A 6,215-nucleotide genomic window follows, 5' to 3' on the forward strand; every position below is an offset into this window, starting at 1 on the left:
TGGTTTATGTGGTTGGGTTGGGTTGGCCATGATCTCATCATCCCTCATATACATCCTATTTGAAAACTTTATCCATAGAATACTAAACCTCTAAGAGTACCTCTAATGCAAGTTTTTCGCAAGTTTCTTAGAATTAAAAGCTATAAAAATAAATCAAAAATGTGTATTAAGTTAAGAAATAATCCTTAGCTAAGGAATTTTAGATGTTGATCCTTAGCTATATGTGTCAATTTGTGATTGATTGGAAGTTAAATGAAAAAAGGAAAAAAAAATTGTACTCAGAAACTTGTTTACAACTTTACCATTGGAGACAGCCTCGGCTCAATAGTTTTAAGAATTCGTATTTTTGTAGCTTAAGAATTTGTATTTCTTGTAATTAAAATATTGCTAACAAACTTGTTAAGAACTTTACTATTGGAGATGGTCTAAGTAACTTTAACTTAGCTTCCAGCAACCGCACCTGAAGACATCATACCACCAGCCACCGTGTCAGGTACTCACCAGCCACCGCGTTAGACACAACATCAGCCACCACATCCCCTTTCTCCAATTACTCCAAGTTCTAAACATTGTCTTTTCTAAAAAAACATGAATTGCTTGTTTGATTTTATNTCTTTTCCTTTGGCGTAAGATCCATGTCGTGTCACCAACTCACCACATGACTACGCGCTTCTTGCAGCTTTATTTAATGCTTCTTCACTTAGCTTTCTTGTTTTCCTAATTTGCCTTCTTTNTATTATGCTAATCTTTTTGTTTAATGAATGATTATGATATTTTTCTTAATGATTTGGTTTTCAATTTTAATTTATTGTGATTCATTCCAAATTTGATAGATAAAACAGGTTTATTATATGCCAAAATGTCACCAAATTGCGACCAAATTTATTTCTGTGAAACTATCAGATTATTGGCAAAATGGTTTCTAATATATGAGGACTACTTTGCGACGACAGCTAAGGAGTCTTAAAATGGTCAAACAGTTTAATCACTAACTTTCGACTGACTTGTAACCACGTTTACGACCGTAGGTTCCTATTATAAAGAGTCTGTAAAGAGTCGCTTATTGGCGACTATATAACGGCGTTATAACGCAATCGTAAATTTGCGACCATTTTGAGATACGTAAATTTTGCGATCATTTTTTAGTGACCATCTTAAATAGTCGTTTAAAAGTCGCAAAGTAGGTGTGTACGACTGTTTAGCGACTATTATTGGAGTCGCTAAACGCAGGTTTTCTTGCAGTGGTGGTTTTGTTTCAAAGTTTATGTAAAGTTGCTCCCTAAGCTATTGTACCACTATAAATAAGTTACTTTAATTATTTTTTATTCGTAAGCTTTTGGGTAGCATGATACTGTAATAGTTCTAATTCCTTCGTAGTTTTTTCTCTTGATTTGATCTTCATTATCACTTGTTAGGTTTGTAATTAACACGTTGGGGATTGTAATCCAGTTTACATTTTTGGATTCACTTTTATTGGTTTAGTAATTTGGTTTGGATATGTCGGCGCTGGTACTGTTTAATTTGACAAAGTTGAGGCTTGGTTCAGTTTGATAAATTAATGGTTTGGTGATGCTGGAACCATTGTGGGTAATGGGCTGCATGTACCAGACTCCTTGTAATATAGTGTTTCAACTAGATTTTCTATGGATTTTTAGTTTCTACCCAATTCCACCTATACAACTTATCTTTTATTCAATTCCACCCGGACTATATAAATCTACCTAATTAACCAGAATCAATTAAGCTTATCAATTGCGTTAAACATCGATAACTCATGTTTTAAAATTCGATTAATTATGGACAAATTCAATAAAACCAACACCAATAACAACTTAGGTAAGAAAATAGCAACACTTATAACATCTTTGTATGAGTAATGCTTGATTCCGACTAATGACGCTTCAGATTCCCACCTCCAATTGAGAACAAAGCAGAAAATCGAATAAAAAACTAGTCGGATCATCGATTTTAAAATACAATTAAAGAGTTTAATTGATTTTAGTTAATTGAGTATGTTTATATATTCTAAGTAGAATTGAGTAGAATATAAATTGTATAGGTAAAATTAGATAGAAACTGAAAATATAGGAAAAATCTAGTTGAAACACTATATTACAAAGGATTATTACATGTAGCCCTACAATAATCCGTACTTTACTTCATTTTTCTTTAATCATTCTTGCATCATTATTGGTTTTGATTTAATATTAATATTTCTTGAGACAAACACAAAAAAAAAAGGCAGAGAAACGTTATCTAAAAGCGTGTCTTATCATTTCAGTTAGCTGTTTGCACAAAAAAAAAAAAAAATGCTCAACCAAAAAAAGAACGAAAAAAGGACAGAAACAAAAGAGATTTTTATTTTTTCAATTTGTTGGCATTCTTCTTGCAAAAATCTAAGATACCACAACTTTTCAAGTGACACTTATCATAGATTTACCATTTACGCCGTCGCGTAAATTTCACACAGTCACACAAGTCACATCCCTAATAGCCAAACCTAGTAATTTATTAGTTTAAATATATTAAGGAAATTATTTACATTTAAATCTATCAGATTATCCCACTGTACTATTAAGAGGGAAATGTACATTTGAAACTAATATTAAATTTGTTGATTATTACACTACTAGTATTCTAGGGACTCACTATTTGTATTAAAGTCATATGTGCGATATTACATATACGGTGTAACATCTTTTTTACTGTTTGTGCAATACATAAACTAAGTAACGAAAGAGAGTTCATGAAAGATATAATATGATTATAAGTTAAAAAGCTCAGAAGGGAAAATCACAAAAATCCAAATTTAAAAGTCTAAAAAGACATGAACGCTTAATTCAATGTAGAAGAAGTTGTCGGTTGACCACACACATAACTTATGTTGAGCTTTTTGTTGTGTTGAGAAGACTTGAGCTTTAATTTATGTCATGTTGACATTCTTGAAAGTCTTTTCCTTTGGCGTAAGATCCATGTCGTGTCACCAACTCACCACATGACTACGCGCTTCTTGCAGCTTTATTTAATGCTTCTTCACTTAGCTTTCTTGTTTTCCTAATTTGCCTTCTTTCTAATGCTTAACTTTTGTATTGTATCTCATTGTCAAACCTGCTTTATAAAAATCCATTTTTAACATGTTCTGAAAGAAAGATAAACAAAAGGCTATAGATAACACAGATTTTGTTATCTAGTTTAAAAGCCCGTACTACGTACAAATAAGATAAGTATAGCCATGCAAGCCTGTTTGTATGTGGTATATGGTCATTTGTAAAACATTGAGAGAGCCTTGTATGGAGATACATGAAAAGAAAGAAAAAAAAGTGGTTAGATCAAACAAAACATGGCGAAGATAAAAAAGCTGAAGTAAATTAGAAATCAAATTGTAAAAAAAGATATGATTAAAAGAGATACAATCTTTAACAGTGCTGATTATAGTGTAGGATATGATTGATAAGAAACCCGATGCAGCTTATCAATGATTAAAGAGATACACTCTTTAACAGTGCTGATTATAGTACATCATTCTAAAACCACTAAGAAATAGAGAGTTGGAAGATTGAAGCTATAAAGCAATACTATGGCTACTTGATAGAAGAAAAACAGATAATTTTTTCAGTATGTAAATAGAGGTGTAAGAAGCCTACATGATTGATAATAAAAAAATATCTATAAGGCTGATTTTAAGAGTAGTTATAGCATCCAGTTTTCATACCTTGTTTTTTTTTTATTTAAACTCCAAGTTTAGTGTATACATGATTCCATTGAACCTCACCTGAAAAAGAAAAAAGAGACCAATTCACCTTCATATTTGCAATTTTTCAAAAATGTTTTGGGCTGCAAGAATGATCTGCATACCTTGCCATTTCGTTGGAGTCAATGGTCTTTACGAAGTCATCTCCTTATTTTGCTATAAGATGAATAAACCTTCACCCCTTTAAGCCTCCCATGTCAACAATCTACAGTATTATCTATTATGTATGGTAGAAAAAGAAAAAGGAAAAATTTCATGTATGTCAAGAAAAATTAATAAAATAAATTGGATAGAAATTAAAAGAATAAAAACATGAGAGTTTAGTAAATTAAAATAAAAAAGGGGGATTTACACATCGTTCTTGGATCCTCAAATCCTTGAACAAATAAGAAGATGAGTTTGATGAGTATATAACACGACGATGAACAAACTGAACCAAAGTTGTGAAATCTGAAAACATAAATTGTAAATAGAAAGACAAAGACAAAGAACAATCATTTTCGATCTAGATAGCAAAGCTTAAAATCAAAACGCCGAGAGAAGGAAAATAGAAGAAGAGCGATCCAATTATTTACCTTTGGATTTTTTGGCCATGTCTGTGAATAGCAACATTAACTTCAGTTTTTGTTTTAAACCCGATAAGTTGCATGAAACCGGAATTAGAGAAGGAAGAAAGCTAGGATGTTTATTTTGTTCCACTGTTGGGAAACGGAGAATTTTAGATTGTGGAGACGAAGAACAGTTAGTATCGAGTGTTTTTATATACTGTAGATATGTTAAAAAAAATATATATATATAAGGAGGTGGAGAGTCTGACACTAAAGAAAACATAAAATTGCCGACTGCAATTTGCCACTTAAAACATAGTCGCTAAATTTAGTGACTGAATTGCGATTATTTTGCTACTAAATGGCTACTAAAATAAAACAGTCGTCTAGTAGACGCTAATTTGAGACTGATGCAAAATGTCGTAGTGTAGACGCCAATTTGCGACTAATTTTGAGACCAATTTGACAGCGCTAAAAGTTGCGATTAAAAAGCTACTATTTAGCGACTGTTTTATCTAATTTGGGCTTTAACAAAATTTGGGTCGTAACAAACCCTAAGCCCTCATTTATTTTCTCAATTATTTCTTCTTCTTCGAGACGAAACGGCGAATTATTTCAGACGAAACCTCAAAACCCTAGATCTAAATTCNAAAATGCTCAACCAAAAAAAGAACGAAAAAAGGACAGAAACAAAAGAGATTTTTATTTTTTCAATTTGTTGGCATTCTTCTTGCAAAAATCTAAGATACCACAACTTTTCAAGTGACACTTATCATAGATTTACCATTTACGCCGTCGCGTAAATTTCACACAGTCACACAAGTCACATCCCTAATAGCCAAACCTAGTAATTTATTAGTTTAAATATATTAAGGAAATTATTTACATTTAAATCTATCAGATTATCCCACTGTACTATTAAGAGGGAAATGTACATTTGAAACTAATATTAAATTTGTTGATTATTACACTACTAGTATTCTAGGGACTCACTATTTGTATTAAAGTCATATGTGCGATATTACATATACGGTGTAACATCTTTTTTACTGTTTGTGCAATACATAAACTAAGTAACGAAAGAGAGTTCATGAAAGATATAATATGATTATAAGTTAAAAAGCTCAGAAGGGAAAATCACAAAAATCCAAATTTAAAAGTCTAAAAAGACATGAACGCTTAATTCAATGTAGAAGAAGTTGTCGGTTGACCACACACATAACTTATGTTGAGCTTTTTGTTGTGTTGAGAAGACTTGAGCTTTAATTTATGTCATGTTGACATTCTTGAAAGTCTTTTCCTTTGGCGTAAGATCCATGTCGTGTCACCAACTCACCACATGACTACGCGCTTCTTGCAGCTTTATTTAATGCTTCTTCACTTAGCTTTCTTGTTTTCCTAATTTGCCTTCTTTCTAATGCTTAACTTTTGTATTGTATCTCATTGTCAAACCTGCTTTATAAAAATCCATTTTTAACATGTTCTGAAAGAAAGATAAACAAAAGGCTATAGATAACACAGATTTTGTTATCTAGTTTAAAAGCCCGTACTACGTACAAATAAGATAAGTATAGCCATGCAAGCCTGTTTGTATGTGGTATATGGTCATTTGTAAAACATTGAGAGAGCCTTGTATGGAGATACATGAAAAGAAAGAAAAAAAAGTGGTTAGATCAAACAAAACATGGCGAAGATAAAAAAGCTGAAGTAAATTAGAAATCAAATTGTAAAAAAAGATATGATTAAAAGAGATACAATCTTTAACAGTGCTGATTATAGTGTAGGATATGATTGATAAGAAACCCGATGCAGCTTATCAATGATTAAAGAGATACACTCTTTAACAGTGCTGATTATAGTACATCATTCTAAAACCACTAAGAAATAGAGAGTTGGAAGATTGAAGCTATAAAGCA

The sequence above is a fragment of the Camelina sativa genome, chromosome 6, assembly GCF_000633955.1.
Source record: "Camelina sativa cultivar DH55 chromosome 6, Cs, whole genome shotgun sequence".
Classification (NCBI taxonomy): domain Eukaryota; kingdom Viridiplantae; phylum Streptophyta; class Magnoliopsida; order Brassicales; family Brassicaceae; genus Camelina; species Camelina sativa.